The sequence below is a fragment of the Macaca fascicularis genome, chromosome 15 (assembly GCF_037993035.2).
Source record: "Macaca fascicularis isolate 582-1 chromosome 15, T2T-MFA8v1.1".
Lineage (NCBI taxonomy): Eukaryota > Metazoa > Chordata > Mammalia > Primates > Cercopithecidae > Macaca > Macaca fascicularis.
Window position 1 is genome coordinate 8,862,025 of NC_088389.1, and position 23,299 is coordinate 8,885,323.

Consider the following 23,299-nt stretch of genomic DNA (forward strand, 5'->3'; position numbering starts at 1 on the left):
ACAACTGCAGCTTTTTAAAAGTTTGTGTCCTGCCTTGTCCTAAAAAGGCTCCAAGGTGGATGCAAAATTATTTCATTCTTTTGGTTTTCTTGGTGGGATATTGATGTTTATTCTTCAGTGTCTAAAATCCTGAGTGAACAGAGTTAGTGCTTCAGGAACAAAGCCAGTCTGGAAACACATATTGAGATATCCACCTTTTCTTCATGGTTTCACAAAAGGCCATGATCCTATTTTATTCGGTTGAACTGTAGGAAACTGACAATATTTGCTGTTTTTGGCCTACAAAATGGCAAGTTCGTACGATACTAAAAACAAAGGCTCCCTGGATGGGGAAAATAGGAATCGGTGAGAACCTGAAGTTGTCTGTCATGGCCTCTGAGTCACAGGTAAATAAACCTGCGTGAGGGGAAGTTGGCTGTACAGTATTTTCCTTCTGTTTTGAGACTGTCAGAAAAAGGTAAGTTCCATTGCGTTGGGTCCCTTTTCCTCACCTTTGCTGCAGAGGGGACTTGCCATTATTCCTCTTGTTTCCAGCGCCCAGGAGGCTGATGTCACATAGAAGACCTGCAGGTCGGTGGATGTGAAACAGACAATGGACACGCTGTGCACCTTGGGACGCATCTGAGAAGTGCGTGCTTGCAGCAGGTCTGAGGTGAGGGCGTGTTCCATCTCCTCTCCCTTCTCTGGCTTTGCAGGCCTTTGAAGTTGGTCCTGGAAAGTGAAATTTAGTTAATGCTGAATTAAGCTCCAGGTCAAAGCTGGGGGGCCGAAGAGACCCGCCCTTCACTAGGGGTGTGAAACATTGGGTCTTCCCATCAGGAGGCAGCAGGGACTTGAGAAAGCCCCACATGCCCTCCAGTTCCCTTATGTTGAAATTTTTTGTACTTGGCCATGCCGGGTCATTTTGGGAGGTAAATGGGGGGTTCACATGGGGGTGTACAGTATTTTTAGGTGTAAGGTGCGAGAGTTGAATTTGTAGAAGCTGTCAGATAGGAAAAGGCCTGGCAGGGAGTGCTGTTTACAAGGAGCCGATTTAACGCGAGGTCTGTGCTCTGCCTGGCTCCGTGTCTGACCGGTGTCTCCCAGTCTGCAAAAGGACGTTCACGTGACTTGGCGCCATCGTCCCACTCTGTGTAGACATCTGAGGATCTGTGCGCGGCTGCTCTGTGAGAATGAGTTGTGATAATGAACTGAGAAACAGTGAACAAACCCTGAATTGGTTAGCACTGGTTCCACGGCCACTTCTGCCGTGGTTGGGGTCATTCATAATAAAGTGTGCTGGACTCCTATGCAGAGCTCTGCATTTCAGAGGCCCTTTAACTCGGCAGCTAACCAGTCGCTTCCTTCAGAAGATATTTGAGTCCCCTTTACCTACCAGGGTGACCCTGGGAGTTTGAAGATGAGTGAGACAAGCCCTCCGTGTCTTGTGGATTTTACTGTCCAGAGGGGAGACAGATGTGGATGGTGAAGGAGGCCCTATCAGAGGTCAGCGCATGTCAGTTTTATTTTTTCAGCACTTGCTGTGTTCAGGCGGTGCCCCGGGCCATGTGCAGAGCATCTGTGGACCCTGCCCTTGGCATCCCAGGCACAGCTAGCATCTGCGCCATCTTCATACTTGGCCTGAGTTTTGGGGAAGTACTGAGGATGGCTTCTGCCTTTGCTGGAGAGAGTTGGAAGTCAGGGCAGCCCTCCACAAGGAGATGATCGCCAGCTGATTCCTCAAGAAAGAGAGGTGGTCCCCACATGGGCAGAGCAGGGCAGCATGCACAGACCTGGGTGTGGGGTCTGGGGCATGTGCATCTGAGTGGGGTCTGCTGGGAGACAGCAGGGGTGAGGTGTGAAGGCAGTTGGAATTGACAGGATAAATGATCGCTAAGGCGATGCTGGCAAAACATAAAATTGGGACTCTCTGGGGTAAACGTGGACTTAGGGTGACCCTGGGTGTGGGTGTTTTCAGGCTCTGATGGCAGAAATTGGGGCAGAGCTGAGCCCCAGACGAGGATGAAGACCACCCTTAGGATGTTGAATGAGACAGGGGTGGAAACCCAGTGAATGTCCTAGGGTCAGTCCAGCAGGAAGGCAGCAGAGGAGACTGCTGTCCTCAAAGGCCTCGTGGGGCCTACCTCTCAAAGTGCTGGGATTACAGGCATGAGCCATTGCTCCTTGCCGATACTTTTAAAATTTCTAAGCTACTCTCTCTCATACCCACTCCCGTATTTTTTTTTTTTAGACTAGGTTTATGGCTATATTTTTTCCAAGGAAATCAAACAGTTACCCGTTTGAAGTACAAATAACACCGTGTTTAAAAACCCAAAATGCCAATTTGCATAGAAGTTTCCAAATACCCAGTTGGTTTGAGCCTTGCATTGCAGTGTCACTACCTGCTCTTAGATTTCTACACCATGTATAGATAGTGAGGCAGGGACAGCTCGTACATCTTCAGGTTTCGATTCTACTAACTTGGGCTATATTTTCATTTATTTTGGCACACCTGTGGGTGTGGCAAGCAATGCCAGGGTATTTATTTTGAAGCTTGTCCATTAACAGTTGGGAAGATTTTCACATTTTTAGAATTTTCATAGTAATAGTTATAATTTACAAAGAATTTAAAATTGTGTAGTCATTATTTTGCTTTCTTCTAGATGTGCCCCGAAACAGGGTTCCTAACTATCATTCTACATCACAGGATTCAGAACAGTACCCTTTTTGGAGCAGATGCCTGTAATCGAGGAATTCTGCCTAGTCGGTTCACTTTAAACGTGTTTAAAAGTTTTTCTTCATCCTGGTTGGCACCTGTGGCTATGGTTTGTTTTCACTGCTGAGGAATATTCCATGATGGAAACTGTAACTCATCTGTTTTTCATATCGGTGGACATTTGGATTATTTTGGGAGGGTGTGTATGTCTATTCAGCCTTCATTTTTCCAGGATTTTTTGTAGAAGGTAAAGTAACAGTGTAACATCCTCTGCTACGGAGCCAACACGAACCCTGATGACAGCCACACAGACTCTCACACAGACTCTCAGGCCTTGTTACCAACGCACAGAACCATTTTCTTAAGTTGAAACACAGTAGCAGAACCTGAAGCCATGTGAACGGGTCCTCCGATCTTACACTTGGAATTCACTTTTTATTACTATGTCTGCTAATTAGGAAGCATATCAATTATACAGAAAACTGAGAATGTAAAGTTATATGTTTATAACAGAAAAAAACTTCTTTAATACCCCAGAACACATGGCTATGTTTTTCCCTCATGCCCCACCACTGTTTTCTTTGCTTGAAATGGGAAATGACACTTGAAGGCGGTTTTCTAGCGACTGTTAGACTGGCATAGTTCTTCAGAGACAGAGGATGTAAAGCACATGGAGAATTTCTGTTTGTGGAATGTGATTTCCCGGTCACCTCATTCAGGCTGCCGCCGCCTTCCCCTGTGGCCGCCTGCACCTTGGGACAGCTGAGGAGGTCCCTGTTTCATCCTCTGGACATTCTGAAAAGGAAGGAGAGGAGGGCGTGCAGGGTGTGGTGCATTTGTGTTGGTCCTTCGAGGTTTTATTTGGAGTCTCGGCTGCTTTGGTGGTTCCTGCCTTTATGTCCCTAGCTCGTGGCTTCGTCCTTGTGTCTAATTCACAGGCAGACAGATGGAAAGGGAAATTGTATTCAGCCAACAGCTTGATCTTATTCTCAAGGCTCAAATCGACTGGTTATTTGGAGACTTCTGTGCAAATGGGCATTTTTGGTTTTTAAACACGGTGTCTTATTTGTACTTCAAATGGGTAACTGGTTCTCTTGGAAAAAATATAGCCATAAAGATGGTTCTTTAAAAAAAAAAAAAAAATGGGAGTGGGTGTGAGAGAGTGGCTTAGAAATTACACCAGTAATGGTTGGGCGTGGTGGCTTAGGCCTGTAATTCCAGCACTTTGAGAGGAGGAGGCAGGTGGATCCCCTGACGTTAGGAGTTCCAGACCAGCCTGGTCAACATAGTGAAACCACGTCTGTATTGAAAATATGAAAATTAGCCAGTCATGATTACAGGTACCTGTAATCCCAGGTACTTGGGAGGCTGAGGCAGGAGAATCACTTGTACCCGGGAGGCAGAGGTTGCAGTGAGCCGAGATCACACCACTGCACGCCACCCTGGGCGACAGAGCAGAAACTCCATCTCAAAATAGGAAGAAAAAAAAAAACACCCCGGTAATGGAAACCTGATTGCGTCATCTGTGATGGAGATGGCGGATTATTTCATTTTTAGTGACAGGATGAATTGGATATGTTTGCAGTATTGATCTTGACAAGGGAAATGGTGAGAACCAAATGTGCCACCCAGCTTGGGCCTTGCCGTTGGCAGAAGACCCTGGCGGGCAACAGACTGGAGACTCGGAGACCGAGGGGAGAATTCTCACGCCTTGATAGTGGTGCAGTCTGTGCTTCTGGACTCCTGCTGGAGGGAGCGGCCCCTTTGCCTTGCAGGCTTTGGTGCAGTGGATACCTTAGGACCTGCCCCTCCTGGCACACCTGTGGGTGTGGCGAGCAGTGCCAGGGCTGAGGCACAGGTGCTGAGCCCAGAATGTGGGACGGGAGAGGCTGCACATGCCGGCAGGCGTCTGCTACAGCAGCCGGGGGTTTACCCAAGGGGGCGGGGCGTTGGTTTTCCTCCTTGAATTTGGGTGGGGAGGGTGTCCTGGGGTGCTGTGTCTGCACTTGTGTTGCTCTGAGGTCAAGTTGTGGCCTCGAGTCCCTGTCCCTCTGCCAAAGTGAGAGTTTGCCCATTTTCAGGTCAGATTTCCCTTGGGTTCGGGTCTCTAGGAGTGGGGCACATTCGAAGGGGGCGTGAACACGGTGGACGCGCGTGGGCCTCTTCCTCTCCCCTCAGCTCCTGGGTTGTGTGTGAAGAGCTGCCCAGTGGAATCCCTCTCCTGCCTGGTGTTTCATTCACCAGAAATCGTTCTTACTGTGGACTCTTGAGTCAAATGTAATCCAGGAATGGAACGTGCTGTTGCTGGATGCCACACACAGCATCAGGAGCTTAGTTGGGGATTATATGATCTTACCCCACACCTTAAAAGTAAAGACTGTAGTTGTCAGGCCTCTGAGCCCAAGCCAAGCCATCGCGTCCCCTGTGACTTGCACGTATATACGCCCAGATGGCCTGAAGTAACTGAAGAATCACAAAAGTGCAAATGCCCTGCCTGGACTTGACTGATAACATTCTACCAGAAATAAGTGAAAATGGCCGGTCCTTGCCTGAAGCGATGATTTTTTTTTTTTTTTTTTTTGGTGAAATTCCTTTTCCTGGCTCATCCTGGCTCAAAAAGCTCCCCCGCTGAGCACCTTGTGACCCCCACTCCTGCCCACCAGAGAACAACCCCTGTTTGACTGTAATTTTCCTTTACCTATCCAAATCCTATAACACGGCCCCACACTTACCTCCCTTCGCTGACTCTTTTCGGACTCAGCCCGCCTGCACCCAGGTGAAATAAACAGCCATGTTGCGCTCACAAAGCCTGTTTGGTGGTCTCTTCACACGGGCGTGCATGACAATAGTTAAGGGGATACTGAAGTCTTTGGCAGCTCCAAGAGCTTTTTCAGTTTGTGTCAGGACATTTTAGGCAGAAGGAAAAGCTTGCTTAGAGAATCTTACAGAAATGTTTGGTGCAGTGCCATTAACTCGTGGAATAAATGTGTAACTTTCCGTGGCGGCCCTCTGGAAAAAGATGCACTTTGAGTGCACCCTGGTCTGCTCGCTACAAGAATCGGCCGTGTCACCCCGCTTTCCGTGGGTCTGCAGGTGTGCGTGGTCCATTGCCCTGCACTGTGGCCATGGAAGGGAAGATGATCTGGAATGTTGGCGACAGTTATCGGTGTGTGTTGATGTGTGCTGCTTTCTACAGGGGAGAACATTTCTGTTTAATAAACATCTCATCACGGTGATGACTGTAAGATATTTGAGTCTCATTCAATAGTGTTTCTGGGTTCCTTCTGTTTTTAATCTGCTTTCTAGCACTAGGCAAGTGAAGACATGGAAAGTAAAAACCCATCGAACTTGTAGAGACATGGTGTTGTGTAGGAGCAGACTGTAGCCTCTGGCTGTGTTTAAAGATTATGGTGAACCTCTTACCTGGCATGGTCAGGGTGTAAATTATCTTGTTTAATCGAAATGTGTATGAGTCAAAGCTGGCGCCTGCATTGTTGATGAAATACCAGATTTTAAGGGAACATGTCAATGTGCCGTAAGATACCAACAAAGTTCCTCACTGAGGTTCGGCGCGGGTTCGGAGGAGCTGGGCCTTAGGTCACCAGGGTCGTCTCTGGGAGCAGATGCTCAGCGTGGGCATTAGTCGCTTAGCCTTTCCAGAGCCGAGGAACAGCTCTCTGTGATGGTTTCTGGAACCTGTATTTTGAGTCAGTTTGTCCCACTTGACTCGAAGTTGCCGCGCAATTTCAGACTTTTGCCTCCACCGTGCGCTCGTTTTCTTGTCCCCTGATAACTGCCTCGGTTGCCCCGGCCTGACATTTGAGCCTCGTCGTTCATGGACAGAGGTTCCGTGGTGGGGCAAAGGCCGCGCCTCCGGCTTGCACAGTTCCGTGCCTCTCACCATGGCTTATCACATCACTCCCGGGATCTCCCGTTTAGAGGACGAGTGTCCCTTTCCTGCAGGCCCTGTGTGGTGTGGAAACCACCCCTACCTACCTTTCTCCTGTTTGAACTGTACCGTGAAGCTATTTCTGTTCTAGTCAACCGTCAGAATTTAAGGAACAGTGATTTATGTAACTTATCACATGCTTCTCAGCAGTTCTTTATGAATTTCATTCTGTTGTGAAATTATTGCAGTTTTCATGGCTATGCTGGTCTCACGTTGTGGCCCTTGAAAGGAATTGCCTTCCCCATTGTGTGGTAAGGTTGTACCTGGGAGCTGTTGAGGCCTCACCTCTGCTTAGGGCAGTGGCTTTGCTCTCCTGACAAGAGGAAGAATCTTATTTAGAGCATTCCTAATGTGGCTTTTGCTTCCAGACAGAATTACTTTTTTCACAGAGACAGCCACTAAAGTCATAAATTATGCTCAGGACGGACACATGGGTCAGCTGACAGAGTGGAGTCCAGAACAGATCCAAAGGCGCAAAAGCAGTTCAGTGGAATTTGAGTCTTTTCAACAAATGGTGCTGGAATTACGGGACACCCGTATGCAAAAGAGTGAAAACAGGGAGAAATTTCTGTATGAAAATTAAGGTGGACCGTAGCCCTGAATGTAAAATACCAAACTACAAAACCTATAGAAGAAAAGGAAATTGTCGAGACCTAGGGTGAGAGCTCTTAGCCATACCATGATCCATAATCAAGGAAGAAAACAAGTGGGTAAGACTCATCAAAATTAAACTTCTAATATAAAAGACACCCCTAGGGAATTGAAGAGACACATTTTCAATAGATGGGGAGAAGATGTCTATGAACCATGCAGCCGGCAAATGACTTGTATCCAGAATGCACAGGACTCCCACGGCTCATGACAGAGAACAAACCACCTGACTTAAAAGCGGAAGAGACCTGAACAGATGCTTCGCTGAGAAGGACGGGAGGATGGCCCGAAAGCATCTGAAATGACCTTCCGCGTGACTGGTTGCACCGAGATGTGCACCGAAGCCGCAGTGAATTTGTTCACACCCCTGCTGGAGCGCCTGACTAAGGTCTTCCGACAGCCCCAGGTGCTGGTGAGGACAGGCAGTCGGGACTCCTGTGCGATGCTGGGTTCAGCACGGTGCAGACAGCTTGGCGGTTTCTTACAAAACTGAACTCACACAAACGTGGGGCCCGGTGACCGCACTCCTGGGTATTTACCCTAGAGAAACAGAAGCTGATGTTTAAGAAAAACTGTGCCCAGATGTTAATAGCGCTGTCTATAGTTGCCCAACACGGGTTACAATGTGCGACAGCCATACGTGGAATAATAAACACCCAGCAGCCCCGAGGCCTGGCTGTTGATCACAGGACACCCTGGGTGCACCTCCAAGCAGGATGCCCAGGAAATCATGATTTTGCGAGGGTTTTGCCACAACACTCGCTAAAGACAGACCCAGGGGATGGGAGAACACAGAGACGGTGGTTGCTGGGAATGGGAGGGTATGCTTATGAGGCCCCGTGAGTGGGTTTGGGGCTGTTGGACTGTTCTGCTTGTGTGATGATGATTATGGGAATATTTGTGCCGAAATTCACAGAACTGAACACTGTCCACTTTACAGTAATTTTTAAAAAGTGGTAATATGCTCATTTTCAGGACTGTTTTTAATGGAAGATGGAGTTTGCAGATGATTTGTTAGGGCAAACCTGTCTCAAGAGTCGGTAGATGATTCCTTAGGGGCCTGTCTCAGGGCCCTTGGGTTGGGTTGGATTGGGTTGGGTTGGGATGAGATGGGATGGGATGGGATGGGATGGGTTGGGTTGGAAAAGCCTTCCCTGTTGCGGGAAGGAGCATGGGGCATAGAAAGGATATCAGCAAAGAAACACATAGAATCCTTTGAGGAAACGTGTATTTCTAACTTGCTATAAGATAGAATTGGAAATTTTGATGGTTTTGTTTCCTAGAGTCTTGGTAGAATAGGGAAGACAGTGTAATAAAAGCTAATTTTGAAATGAAGAATTTGAAAGATTTTCAACAGCAATAGCTCTAGGAAGTCACCCTGGAAATGTTTTTAAAGATGTTCGGTAGCAATAGCTCTGGGAAGAGTCACCCTGGAGTTGCTTCTTGAGCATTGGTTTCCTGGCTGTATCTTACGACTTTCATTTTTGAGTTTTGCTGTGAGTTGGGGATGTGTGGGAATAGCCATCCCCAGGTGTTGGGTAGGAGGCCCTGCAGGGGGGTGCATGTGCCCCGAGGCCTGAGGCACTGTTTCACCCTAGCTTGGAACATGGGGACTCTTGTCAGTGGCTGGAGTAAGAGTACCAGCCTGGCAGGCTGGGGGAGCCCCGGGGTGGTCTGGGCACTGTCCTCCCTGCCTGCAGGATGGCAGCTGGAGGAGCTCGAAGGCTGCCTGCCTCGTGGCTGTCAGCGCAGCAACTCCTCCTGGCCCTGGAGCAATCTTTGGGTCCATGAGTCTCTGCGCCGGGACTTGCCTCCTGGGACCTCCGCCACTGTCCTGAGGGCCCTGGTGCCACTTTCCCGGTGGGACCCAAGCCTCACGGAGCTGCGACCCCAGATTCGGTTGCTTTCTCTGCCGTCTCATTCCAGCACAAGTGCTCACCTCACTCAATGTAGAGCCTCAGGTTCCTTCAAGATCCCCAGAGATGGAATCTCCCAATTTAACAAGATAGTTGGCGACAAGATTTGAGTGGCACTGATTTAACTCAGCTTCCAGAGTTTAAGTTCCCAAGACACAGTCCTGCTCCTTCCCTGGCGTCATCCTGTGTGGCTGGTGTGGATGTGGGGTTTCCGGAGGGTGGGGTAAGGCAGGTCAGCAGCAGGCGGATGGCTCATTATTGGTCGCTCCATGCCTTGAGGATAACTAGGATTAATGACCTTTATAGGGCTCTAGGTTTGGGGTGTGTGTGTGTGGGTGTGTGGGTGTGTGTATATATTTAAACGAGGTGGACACAGTTATCACTGCATTTTTCTGACATGAAACTTGGAGAGCAGAGGGTTTAGGAAACTCCTGAAGCCACACTGTCAGTGGGACCCGGGCGGTCTGGCCTTAGGCCCTGCACTGTTTGCCCCTCGCCACGCTGTCAGCAGACCCGGGTGGTCTGGCCTTAGAACTCATGCTGGTTGCCCCTCCCTGCAACGTTATGGGGTTTTTCCTGTCTCTGGGCAGCATTTGATAGCTTGCGAAACAAGATCAAGACTTACTATGAGTGGATATGCCGTTATCTGAGATCCAGAACGTTTCCTGGACCTGGCGTTGCCGATGTCATGTAATGGGAGGTAAAAACATTTTCATTGTGGTCACTGGGGCTCCTGAAATGGTGTTTTTCCCAGTGAAAATTGACTCATAAAAATCTGTTAACTCAACACTATGTGAACAGGAAGAAGTGTATTGGGCTGTAGCTAAATGTCTCAGAGCCACAGAAGTAAATGAGGGCACCTTCCGAGCACAGCCTCCCAGAGGAGGCCAAGGACGTTTGCCTGGAGGGTTTGCCATGAAGCAGGACTCGGGTAGGGCTGGTCTGCCTGGAGAGGCCTCTGCCATGATGTAGGTTAGTTGAAGTAGTTGAGGGGTGCTGGCGTGAAGTCGGTGGTCCCCGAGGAAGCCCCTAGCAAGGCCGATTGCCGTGGGATGGAAAACTGCCGTTCAGTGGCTGTAATCCTGGCTGTAATCCCGGTCTGACCTACAATCCTGCACTTGGATACTTGGATCCCAGCCAGGTCAGATGGACCTGAAAGGACATTTGGACTGTGACGGCTACAGCCACTCTCAGCATGTGTAGGGTCTCCTATGTATGTGTGTGTTTCCATTTTCTTTCAGCACAATTTCTCTCTCCCAGTGAAGTCGCGAGAAATAGAAGGAAACATGGAATGAAGATGTGATTGAGGAAAGTGTGGTGTGGTCTTCGACCTTATTTTGCTTTTGTTGGTGCTCAAGAACTCCACCTGACCTCAGAGCCGAGCGTTTCTGCCAGGAGGTCCTGCCTTTTATCCTACCCCGATGGCTGTTGAGACACTCCAAGAAGCTTCGCTAACAAGTTTCCTTTTCCTTTTACAGCAGTTGGATATATTTGCAGCAAAACAGAGGAATAACCCCCCAATATGGTGATGAAATGCATTTAAGTATAGATAACATTCAGTCTTGAAGGGCCTGGGATTTTAATCATCTTTGGGTCATGTAATTAGTGGTGTTGGTGATTAAAATCTCCTGACAGCTTTGTTCTGCCACGTCCCTCAGTTTTGAATGATGGTCTTCCTGGTTGTACCTTGGAGGGTCGTTTGTGTCAGTAGAGAACAGTGGTGGTGGTTCCCAGAGGCTGGGAAAGGACAGAGGTGAGGCCCCTGAAGGATGCTGGTCTTCCTGGTTTAGGGGTTTAGGGCTCAGCCACCTTCCTGTGTCCGTGTAAATTATACCCAGGATCATTTTCACTCGCCCCACTTTAGTTGAGCATTGGAGCTTCAGGATGTGTGTGCCCACGTCACCTGGGCTGTGATCCTGGAGTTGGGTGAGACATTCCCGGGTTTATAGAATTACTCTGAGATGATTGAAAACAGAAGAACTTGAGGCATTCATAATACTATTTCCTGAACATAACTTATGTTCAGTTCTTCAGAAACATTTATCTGAGGAAGCATCTATAACTTTCGTTTTGTGCCACTCAGTGCTAGAAAGAATTGTGCAACACCCAAGTGAGTGGCATTATTCCTCTCCCTCCACCATGCAAGCAAGATTAAAGGTACCTCTAGCTCTCCTCAGTCTTCTCGCCTGCAGGGCGCCTGGCGTGGCAGTGTGCTACCTTCTGTCTTCTTTTTGGGGAGAATCAGTCGTGTTTGTGCTGCTCAGCTCAGCCTGGTGCGGTTCTGTGGGTGAGGAGCTTGGTTGCTAGGTGACCCTCCCAGGCCTGCCTCCCACCTCCCTAGACCTTGTTCTAAACTGACAGATAACCAGTGTGTTTTGGAAGAGGACAGCAGCAGGGCAGGAGAGAGTTTGTTCAGAATTTCTCCTTGCACTGACGTTTGAGCCTTCATCCAGCCTGGGCCCTTCTACAGAGCTGCCTTTATGTGTTGCAAACCACTTCCTCCAAGTAACCGTGCTTTCAGAGGTTTGGAAATGTGACTTAACTCATCTTCAATTTAAAGCGTACTGTTAAATTTTAGAGTTGAAACTGATGTATTTTATGGCCTTTATTTGATTTCTCTGGATTTTTTTTCCCCATATGAGACATGGCATCTTAAGGGAGACAGCCTGGTGTTGGCCCTGTTTCCTAAGGATGGAAGTGAATTCTGAAAGCCCTTTATGTAGACAGTGAAATAATCAGGGAATCATTATTATAGCTATGCCTGTCCATGTAAAGCGAGCACGACTCAAGCAGAAAAAAGTGCAGCCCGGGGGCAAGGTTAGCCCTAATGCTGTCTGTGCCTCACCTCCCTGCCATGAGGAATGGAAGAGCAAGCGCAGGTAGTTGAGTTAGCCTCCAAGCCCAGCCTGCGCCCCCCTCACATCCCTCTGCATCTGCAGGGGCACAGGCCGTGCTGCCATCCCTCGCTCAGTGCCACGGCTGATGCGTCAGAAACAGGGGGTACTGTCCCTCTCTTGCTCAGAGCCAGGGATGATCTTTCAGGATCCCTCGTGCTCATCTGGTCCTCATGTCTTCATCACCAGCCTCCTGCTGGTAACGGGCTTGTTATTACCTTGGTATGGGTAATAACATACCCATACCAACGTATGTAATAACAAACCATACCAACGTATGTAATTACATACCCATACCAACGTATGTAATAACATACCCATACCAACGTATGTAATAACCTATCCATACCAACGTATGTAATCACATACCCATACCAACGTATGTAATGACATACCCATACCAATGTATGTAATCACATACCCATACCAACGTATGTAATAACATACCCATACCAAGGTGTTGTGGGGCGGTGCTCAGTCCTCCGAGGGAGGGAATCAGCCCTTAGCCGATTCATATTCAACAGGACCGGGGAATGGGTTCTTGTTCCATGTCCTGGATGCCAGGAAGTCCTTGCCCTGGACCCTGTAATGCCCGGGGTCTTCCTGAGAAACGCTGGTGCCACTGGAACACAGCCCGGCCCCCTCTAGTTTCTCCGCTTTGTAACTGCACTTGTGTTTAGCAGGTCTTCCAGGACTTAGACGCTGCTTGGTGTGAGCCAGGTTTTGTGTGGAAAGAGGACAGATCCGAGCCGGTAACCGACCAGCCCAGAACCATCTTTTATGCTTCCAGATTCTGTGGCCAAAAACTTACCCGTGGACATTGAGGGTGATGCATTTCTGCTCCAAGACGTGTGTGGACGCAGCTGGAGGGATACAAAGGATGTGGAGCCTCTTCACTCCTGGCCTGGGCTTGGACCTGCTGTGCAGCCTCTCAGTGGCACCAGGGTCCCCTTGTGTCACAGCGGCCTCGGGTTGCTGGCACTGCCCCAGGATGTCCCAGGCTTCATGATGTCCAGGCTCCCCTGGCATGGAGGCCTCAGGTGCGTGGCACTGCTCTGATGGACGTCCCAGGGTTCATGATGGTAGGGCCTCCTTGTGCCATGGCGGCCTCGGGATGGTGGCACTGCCCCAGGGTATCCCAGGCTCCAAGGCCAGTGTTCGTCCAGAGAAGGGAAGTTGTACTGTAAGGTCTAGTCTCGGAAGATGCCTGGGGTCCTATCCTTCAGAGTGGTCCTACACTCACCACAAATCAAGCCAGGGGAGGCCCTGCCAGAATTCGCAGCTGTGTTTCAGGTCGTCCAACAAGGCTTCTTTTATTTTGGGTTATTCAGGTATATAATTCTTTTTCTGTTTGGTTTTTTTGAGACAGGCAAAAAAAACTCTTTTTGTTGCCCAGGCAGTGGTGTGAGCACGACTTATTACAGCCTCAACCTCCCAGGCTCAAGTGATCCTCCTGCCTCAGTCTCCTGAGTAGCCAGGACCCACAGGCACATGTTCCACGTGTCCCCATGCCTGACTTGTTTTTGTATTTTTTGTAGAGATGGAGTTTTGCAATGTTGCCCAGGCTGGACTCGAACTCCTGGACTTAAGCAGTCCAGCTGCCTCAGCCTCCCAAAGTACTGAGATCACAGGCATGAGCCACCGTGCCTGGCCAAGTGTGTTTCTAATTTCAAAGTTAAGAGGACCCAGAGTCAGTTAATGACGTCTCTACTGGAACATGCTGCTTATAGTACATTAGGAAAAATCATCCAGAACGTGGAAAATGGGCTGGACAGACACAGCCCTTTGAGGTTGTCCGATGAACCCCTGGGGTTTTTAACCATCTGGAGGGATGGACCATGTCAGACTCACTGTTGTCGACCGGCTGAAGCCGAGGTTTCATGAGGTTATGTGTCGGCTTGTAGTACTTTCTCTGGCAGAGGTGCGAGTGACTTTTGCTCACTGAGAGGCTCATCTCAGGGACTTCATGGCCTGAGGGACGGCAGCCTGTTTAGCTGATCGAGCAATCTCGCGCTACCCTTATTTTCTGAAACACCTATGAGTGATTTCCCACATGGTCTTTGAAGCGGCTTCATGCTCGCGCTCCTTGGTAATGATCGAATGCTTTTTTTGACCCCTCGTCCCCTTTCTTTGGGGTGTTCCAGTCTCAGTTCTCATGTGTTCTGCTTCTATGGGAATTTCTGAAGCTGCTGAGTGTAGAAAGCACTGAGGAGGCTGTGCTCCCACCCCTGTGAGCCTTCCAGGCATCATCCTCTCCCCTTGGTGAGGCGGCGTCCATGGCACACCGAGGAGGCTGTGCTCCTGTCCCCCGTGAGCTTTCCAGGAGTCCTCATCTCCCCTCCAGGGGGACAGAAGGAACCTTTCAAACCCTTCTTAAACTTGTTTTCATGTCTTTGTTTTAACAGATTTCTTTGCATCTTCTCCCTTATCCAGAAGTGAGGGTGAACGCTGAGTTATTCACGGGAGTCAAGAAACCACACGCAGCCCAAAGTGACGTTTGTTTCCCTGAAAGGATTTGTGTGTGTTCACCTTAAAATGCAACTCAGTAAAACAGGTGTGTTTTGAGGAATGACTTTAAATTACCCAGGTCAAAATGTGACAGTTAAATTTCATCGTCTCTGCGGGTGTCCACAACCCCCTTCTGTGATTGCGTGTGAGTTTGTGACTTGTGGTCATTTTTGAAGAAAGAAAATCTGTTGCTGAGGACTTCAGAGGGTGTGCTGGGATTGTGTAGGGTGGACATCGGGGGCTTCAGTGTGTGGCTTCCTTGAAGAGGTTCAAATTAAGGCTGAGACTCCCTACTCCAAAATGCTCCGAAACCTGAAACATTCCGAGCTTCCTCTATGACACTCGAAGGAAATGCTTTTCGGAGCACTTTGGATTTGAGGCGGGGGATGCTCAACTGGAAATTCAAATATTACAAGACCCTTCTGGCCCCAGGAGCTTGGATAAGGACATGGAGGGGGCCTGTGCCGGGTGTCCCTGGAGTGTGAGGCAGCCTGGGCTCGCCGGACTGGTTTTTGTAGGAGCCACAGAAGGGAAAGGGGGTTAAAGTGGCCACGCCTGACTCCTGAGAAGTCTGGACCAGAAGGAGGTGGGCACGGAAGGCAGCAGTTGAGTCCCCAGCGTCCGGGGCTCCTGTCCCTGGTGGAGTTGAGAGCCTCTTCTAGTTGTGGCCTCTCCCCTGTTAGCAGCCACTGAGGCCTGAAGGGAGAGAGGGCTAAGAAGAGGAGGGAAAGGATAGGCCTGCTTCTGGAGAGGGCCAGCATCGACCTGTGCTAGCCTCCTGTGTTACTCCTGCGTCCAGGGTGCACGGCCATGCCTCGTGGTGTAGTGGTTCCCGGGATGCACAGTACTCTTGTCTGCAGTAACGGCTTTGTCTCCGACCCTTGGAGGCAAGTTACCTTTTTCCCCAGTGAAAAGAGGAAAAAAATCTTACAGAAATGCATTGGTTCTAATGTCTATTTTCTGATAAGACATGGTCGCTTAGGCTAAATCTTTGGGAGGTCAAGGCAGGAGGATCACTTGAGGCCAAGGGGTTGAAGACCAGCCTGGACAACATAGCAAGACCCCATCTGTATAACAGAAAAATTAGCTGAGTGTGGTGGTGCGTGCCTGTGGTCCCTGCTACTCTGGAGGCTGAGATGGGAAGATCACTTAAGGCTACAGTGAGCTGCGATTGCTCCACTGTACTCCAATCTTGGCGGCAGAGCCAAGACTCAGTCTCAGAAAAGTTAAAAAAAAAAAAATCCAGAAATGTCATTTTCTTTTTAAATCATCACAAAAGAAAAATCGGTTTTTTCTAAGAATGTAAAAGGAAAGTGATACGATTGTTTCTCCTTTTCAAATATTTACAGTAGTCCATCCACATCATCTCTCATCTCTCATCTCATTACAGAGCAGCAGGTTTCTTTGAGGTTAGTGGTGTTTCTCTGTGTCACACTTTGGAGAACAGCCAGCATGAAACCTTTTACCACGATCGTGTGCATTGTTTGTAGTCCCAATTAAAATCCTCTCCAGAGACGTCTGTGCTGTTTACTATAGCAGAACTTTGGTTGTGCTGAAATGTGCATTCAGCTAATGGTTTTAAGTTCATATCTGAGATGATGCTGTATAATTCATGAAGCATATGGGATCAGTAATGATTGAGGAGAATTCTGGCTGATGTCATTTAGAGGATATTTTTCACTTCAAATTAAAACTTCCTTCGCGATAGTCATTTTGGGATTCATTTAACTATGTGCTTTATTTCATAGCTCAAATTTTCGTTAGTCATTACATAACACAGGATTTTGAAAGCAGATTTGGCAAAATCTTTGTAACAAAATGTTTGCTTATGACATCCCAAGGAACAGCACTCAGAATTGCTGGTAACTGTGGTACATTTTAAGGCTGATGATAGAAGTCACTTGAACCGGAAGGGGTGCTTTGTGAGGCAGATGGGGTTTGAACCCCGACCCTCCTGATACACCAGCCCTGACCCTGACCTTCTCTCCTCTCCACTGGGAGATGAGAAGGGTGCCAGCATCCACCTCACAGGCCATCCTGAGAACCCGCGACTAAGGGCTTGTGTTCCTCTTGCAGGTGGCGCAGATGTGGGGGCTTGACGATATACACACTGCAGGCTGCCAGTGTCGGGGTAATCCAGTTTTAGTCATAAAGGTGGGATTTGCTTCGCTCCCCTGCAGACCAGGTGTGGTGCTGCTGTTGTAGCAGGTGTGTGGATCCTCTTGGGTGGTCCTCAGGTGGAAAACGAGTCACCGATTCAGATTCCCAGTGTTAGATGTGAGGGGACCATGGACCTCATGTGCTCAGAGGGGAGGAGTAAAAACCTTCCCTTGTAATTCCAGGACTGTCTATCCCAGGATTGCCAAACCAGTGGCTTTCACCTGACGCTGTCGTAGGTGACACTGTATGGAAATGAGGACTCATGTTCCGCATACCTGAGCCAGTACCCGTCTCTCTCCAGGGCCGTGGCCGAGCCCTCCTGATTTCGCTGGGTTGCCAGCCTGGGGATCTGTAAGCCCAGTGACGTCTCTGGTCTCGGCCCCCGCTCCCCATGGGGACAGGAGGTGGCTTCAGGAGGCTGGTGATGAATGCCTGAATGAAGCCGACTTTTGACTGCAGTTCTGTCTAAGGGCTTCCCCGGGTGTTAGATGTCAGTAAATGACACCTGTGTGTGGATCTCATGTGATGAGAGAAACAGTGGGGGAAACCAAAGCTTGTGGAGTCTGCAGGTTCTGGACTTGGGGGTGTGTGCACCTGTGTACTTGGTGAGGGGTGTGATGCCTGGAATGAGTGTGCACGTGTGTCATGTTTGTGCGTGTGTGGTGAGTGTATTTAGCAGGTGTGGGTGGAGTGAGCATGTTCATGTGTGTCGTATGTATTTGAGGGTGTGTGTGGAGTGTGTACACGCATCATATTTGGTGAGTGTATTTGAGGGTGTGTATGGAGTGCATACATGCCTTTGCATGTATAGTATTGGGTGAAGGGGTGGCGTGTGTGGAGTAAGCATGCACACGTGTATGCTGTGTGTGGGGTTTCTACGTGGTCCTCCCCTGAGCCTGCTCCTGGGCCCTGCTGTCCTGGCAGCTTTAAAGTTTGGTGTGTCTTTGATTCCCGAAGATTCTGGAACCAAATTCTGAAGCTGTGATCACAAACTTGCAGCCCTGGAGGACGCTGGTTCATGGAGCCGGCACGAGGGTCTCTGTGCTGGCCTCTCCCTGGGCTCTGTCCACAGAAGAGCATGTCCTATGATTGAGCTGTGCGGGTCTGTGGCTCCCCAGCCTCCAGTCAGCCCTCGGTTCTGTCCCGCCTCTGTTTTTCTTGCTGAGGGGCTCCGGGAAGTGGTGCCTGGGATGGCGTTTTCACCCTGGGGTTGCTTCACCAGCTGCCCAGGTGCTGGCTGCCTGAGCCCTGCTGCCGTCCTGGGTGGAGGGAGCTGTCGCGGTGACATCCCTGCACGGGAAGGCAAGTTTAGGAAGTGCCAGAGGTGAGTGTCTTCCTCCCACACTTGATTTTCTGGAAAGTTCTGGGTGTCTTATTTTTCCCTAAGGAGAGTTAGAAACTGAGTTTCTCTTTAGGGCAACGTCTTTGCAGCGTCTCTTTGAATGTTCTCCAGGTGTGGAATACGCGGGGCCGTGTGTGTTTGGGAACATCCGTGTCCTGAGCGAATTCAGTAGGGAATGGAGAGAGGCCTCCTGTCAGCTTGGCCTGTGTTTCCAGCTTGTTGAGGGTTGACGGCTGCTGGTATCCCAGGGAGAGTAAAACACTGGGTGTTGTGGGATGGGAACGTTCGCTCTGACAAGGTCAATGGGAAAGCATCTAAACAAACGTCGCTGTTCTCTGGGCTCCTCGGGGTCGAGTTTGTTTTGTGGTGTTGAGGGAAAGCTACCCTCGCTTCTGTTCCTCACCATTTGAAAGGTGTCCAGGGCTCGTTCTTCTGGAGAGGTGATGTGCGTGAGTGGGGGTCAGGTCGGAGGCTCCGAGGTTATTTGGGATCTGTCAACTGATTTCCTGAACGCACAGGTGCTTGGTAAAGATGTTCCTGATTAGCTAAAACATTTCAAGAGGACGTGATAGCTGGTGGTTGTTTCAAGACTATCACAATTTTCCTGTTACTTTTTAAATGCTTGTTGAATAAGGAAGGATTCACATATTTCTCTTTTCCTGTCTGCATATTTGATATTTTTTTTGTTTATTTATGTGGGTGTGCAGTTCACAGGATTTAGAAGCAGTCTCAGCCCTGGGGAGACTTCAGGACTGCCTCAGTCAGTGCTGAAGGGAGGCAGGGATTTTGGGGCTCCATTTATTCCTCCATAGGACGGACACCAAGGGTCAGAGGTCAGCAATCTCAGTGAGGTCACAAAGACGGGCACACCCAGCACCCTGGCCCATGTGTCTCTCCTTCACGTTTGTCTCTGCTCAAAGCTGCTCTCCTGAGTCATCACGGGTGATCTCTAGGCGCATGCTTGGTTCTTGCAGAAGTGGTGTCTGGCTGTGGTCAGTGTGGGCCTTCAGGACTTCCATGTTTTTGGCTCACATTAATATTGGGCAGTGGTGTATGTTTGTTTTGGAGTGGTAGATCGCGTGGATTTTGGCTTTGCCAACTCATTTAATACCTGTTCTCCTAGGCGCTGGGACCCTCTCGTAAGCCGCATGTTTTCCTAGGTGCTGGGGCCCTATCATAAGCCACGTGTTTCTCCTAGGTGCTGGAACCCTCTCATAAGCCACATGTTTTCCTAGGTGCGGGGGCCCTATCATAAGCCGCGTGTTCTCCTAGGCGCTGGGACCCTATCATAAACTGCATGTGAGGGATGTCGGAGGTGCTCCTTATGAGGATCCGACGCCTGACCTGAGGTGGAACAGTTGCAATTCAAAACCAGCCCCCCGAAAAATTGTCCTCCATGAAACCCATCGCTGGTGCCAAAAAGGCTGAGGGACAGCTGGCCTAACAGGTGCTAAGATGTCAGTAGATTTTTGGACTCGGGCCTCAGTTGAAGAGGATTAGATTTTGAAAGGTGGGGATTGAAGGCTTCTAAAGGGCAGGTTTTCATCTCCAGTGGGGCCTGGCCAGAACTGGGCAGAACTGACCCAGAAGCTGACAACTAGTCAGGCTGGCTCACTGCCTGCGTCCTGTGTGTGCAGCATTGCTGTTTATTCAATTGTCTGGTGGTGGTGTGGATTCCATCCACAGCCTCAGAGTAGTGGAACCCATTACTTCAAGGCTGACCTTATTTAACTTTATCAAAAAGACATGAAAATCATTTAGTATAAATCTTCCAGATACCTGTATCCTTTGTTTTCCCAGAGGCTTTTAAGTATTGCAACTTAAAAATCTTCTAAAACAACTTTAAGGAAAACCTCTAAGTACATTTTTGATGAGCACCCTTGACAGCTTTAATATGTGAAGTACATTCCCTTGACTTTTGTATTCCTGTTTGCAGAAGACTTTATATTTTGTCAACAGTGGCCACTGTTCGGTGACCATCATACCTGCCGTGTCTCATTTAGAAAGTTGGATGTGGATGTATTAACTTTTCAGACACACAAATACATGGGCTGTTTGTTATTGTTCCCCCCCCCCCCACCAGCTGAATTCCAGAAAGGGAAACAAACAGAGTAAGTACCCGAAAGCGTCGAAGTGCCTGGGTGGGGGATACTACTATGGTGTTGGATTATGTTCTGCCAGACATTGCTCCTCGAAAAGCTGACCCTGAAAGGGCTGGAATTGCCCTCACCCTGGGACATTCGTCTGTCTCACCAGAAAATGAAGAATCTGCCAGAGTACTGTGAGTCAAATTCAGTCAGAACTCCATTAACTAAGAGGCTTTGTCTCAAAGGCCAAAACATGAGGACACATTTTTAAATTTTAAGGAGCCCTTCGTCGTGAGTCAGTTCTGATGTGTATTGCATTAGGAAACCTCTGAACTTCCACGGTCCGGCCCAGAACTCTGAGGGAAAGTGGTTGTGCCCTTCCCACTGTTTTTGTCACTAGCTTTATTCATTTCCTTAAAACCCTTTTTGTATGAGTTCTATTATAGTTTGAAAAAAAATTCACTTAGGTAGAACTGGAAGCGTTTCCACAGTGTTAATACTCATGACACGTTCTGGGTCTCGGTATATGTGTACTGTATAAATGTAAATGTTTGTGGTGTACCCATACTACGTGTATTTCCACTGTGCATGTATGTACAATGTATAGGTATGTACACTACATGTGTGTCTTACACACATGCATGCTGTAGGCATGCATGTACACGTGTATATGTGTGTATGGGCATAAGGGCGCTATGGTTATATGCACACTACTTGGACACCTATCTGTTCTGCATGTGTACATGCATGCATGCATTTAATGCCATATGCATACCTGTGTGTGTACACCACGTATGTGCACATTATTTCTGCAGATGTATATATACATATGTGCATACAAGCATGCATGTACACTATGCACACTGAATAAACTTTTGGATATGTACACACTAATACATATACATGCTGCGTATGTATGTACACTATTGCATATGTGTATACGCTTTATGTTAGTGTACTGATGTACATTGTATACATGTGCATATGTGTACACTGCGCATTTGTATGCAAGCTGTAGTGCACCTACATGTATTGGATAAGAATGTATGCTATATGCATGTGTATACATATAGCAAATAGCATACCTGTGTACATACGAATGTGCATGTGTATGCCATATGCATGTACATATAGGTTATAGTATACCTGTGTACACTGTATGCATATAGATGAGTGTACATGCTATGTATGTGCATACATGTTAGTGTACCTATGTACATTTGCTCTATGGATGTATGTGTGCTCTATGTACACACGTAGTGAACTTGTTTGTACACTATATATTTGGATATGTGTACACTCTATGCATGTACAATACATGGATCTGGATGTGTGTGCACTCTACGCATGTAGTGCACTTATGTACTTATGTATACGTATTTGGATGTGTGTACGCTCTATGCAGGTACACATGTTACAGTGTACCATATATGTACACTATGTGGATGTAAATGTATGTGTGCTCTGTGGCACCAGGAATAGGGCTCCCGCAGGGATGCAAGAATGCACCATCTCGCTGGCACCGGAGAGTGTAGGATGAAAACAGTTGTATGTTGCAACCTAGTTGAAATTTGGAAGGTTACTGTATCCTCTGCAACGATTTAGGAACAGTCACTTCATTGATGTGTGTGTTCCTAAAATCATAAACAGCTTTGTGAGGTGTGTCTCATCCCCAGACGAGAGAGGGAACTGAAACAACAATGACTCGGTCACTTAAGTGAAGTAGAACTAACATAGTAGCTGTCTAGCTTTCCATATGATAACTTTATCAGCAGCTCAACGAGAAATCGGCACTCATCAGGAAATGTGTCGGCTTTCTACTGTTCCTTATTCGTGGCGTATTTACTGCCTCGTGTTATTCCTCACGATGTAGCAAAATCCCTCCTAGTGTTGTGAATCTAAACAGTTCATGACAAATGTAGTATCTTCTTTGTTAACATTGAAAATGATATGTAAGTTCATCTTCAGATACTGTTTGGAAGGATGAGAAAGAAGATATTTAGGACAAAAGAATAGAGAGCTTTCAAGTAAACAGGGAAAATAAGGACTTTGTGCAAAATATTTCCAAATTTGGAATTTGAGAATACTAAATCTCACATCTAAGATCATAGGTAGTTTTTTTTGGGGGGGGGGGTTTAAAATTAGTACTTGGTTTTCCATGCCTTTGGGAATTCCACATCTGATGGAGGATTGCAAGAATAATCTGATTTTTCAGAACAGAAGGACAGTCTGTCTCAAAGGTAAATTCCAGGTTCTACCATAGAGAAATAGAAATTGCTCTCAACTTTCTGTAAGGTTCTTCAGTTCTTTCCTCTTCTGTGGTTAAAAAACCATCTCTGGGTTTAGTCTTGGCCAAGTTCCTCTTACTAGGTTGCCTTACATTTCGCACAGCTGTTGAGAGTCTTCATCATTCGTAGTTAACTTGTTAAAAGCAAAACCTTGTACTAGTTAGATCTGAGCACCTTGCAGGCAGGGCCTTGTTTTATATTTTTGTTTTATATTTTTAATAAGCAGCAGGGTGATGGCAGGGTTGGGGCCCTTCATCCCATCATGCGTTCCTCTGAGCTTTCAGAGTTCTCACTGCGTGCTGAGTGTGGTGTTGGCTGTTTAGGGTTTAAATAGTAATACGAGGCTCTGTGACTTGGGACGCTCTTACCACCTTCATAGAGAGCTTGGTGACAGTTTAGCATGAGCTTGCACACCTCTCGTGTATACTTTATTACGGCCCCACAGAAAGGGTATTGATTTAAATGTGACTAATTTCTCGTGTTTATTTTTGCCTTTATTCCTAGTTACAGTCCCTATACTTTTTCTTCCTTTAAAATCTTGCTAATCGCTGGTGAATTAGTGATAAACTATGTTTATGTGTTCTCTAAATCTAGCGATTTAATTGGAGGTCATTCTTCTTGTACCATGTGTCAGTGCTATGTCAGGATGGCTCAGTTTTAGGTTGTCAAAGGATTAACTAGAGTAGGATGCAGCCTTACTGGAGCTTGCTCATTTATGAAATATAGGCACTTTATTTTTTGTTATACTCGAGGTGTGCTCAAATGTAAACAGTTTGAGCCATGTTAGAAGGATATACAAGATTGTAATG

The 23,299-nt window shown here is 47.9% G+C and overlaps 1 long non-coding RNA gene across 5 annotated transcripts in view; it reads left to right on the forward strand.

Moving 5' to 3' along the window:
* Window positions 1-12,481: 12,481 nt before the first annotated feature.
* Window positions 12,482-23,299, forward strand: part of LOC135967342 (uncharacterized) — a 47,127-nt gene continuing 36,309 nt past the window's right edge. For all 5 annotated transcript variants that reach the window (XR_010581364.1, XR_010581365.1, XR_010581363.1 and 2 more), the window contains exons 1-2: window positions 12,482-13,145; window positions 14,511-14,659. This is a non-coding gene — a long non-coding RNA (uncharacterized lncRNA). The remainder of the gene's footprint in view (window positions 13,146-14,510; window positions 14,660-23,299) is intronic.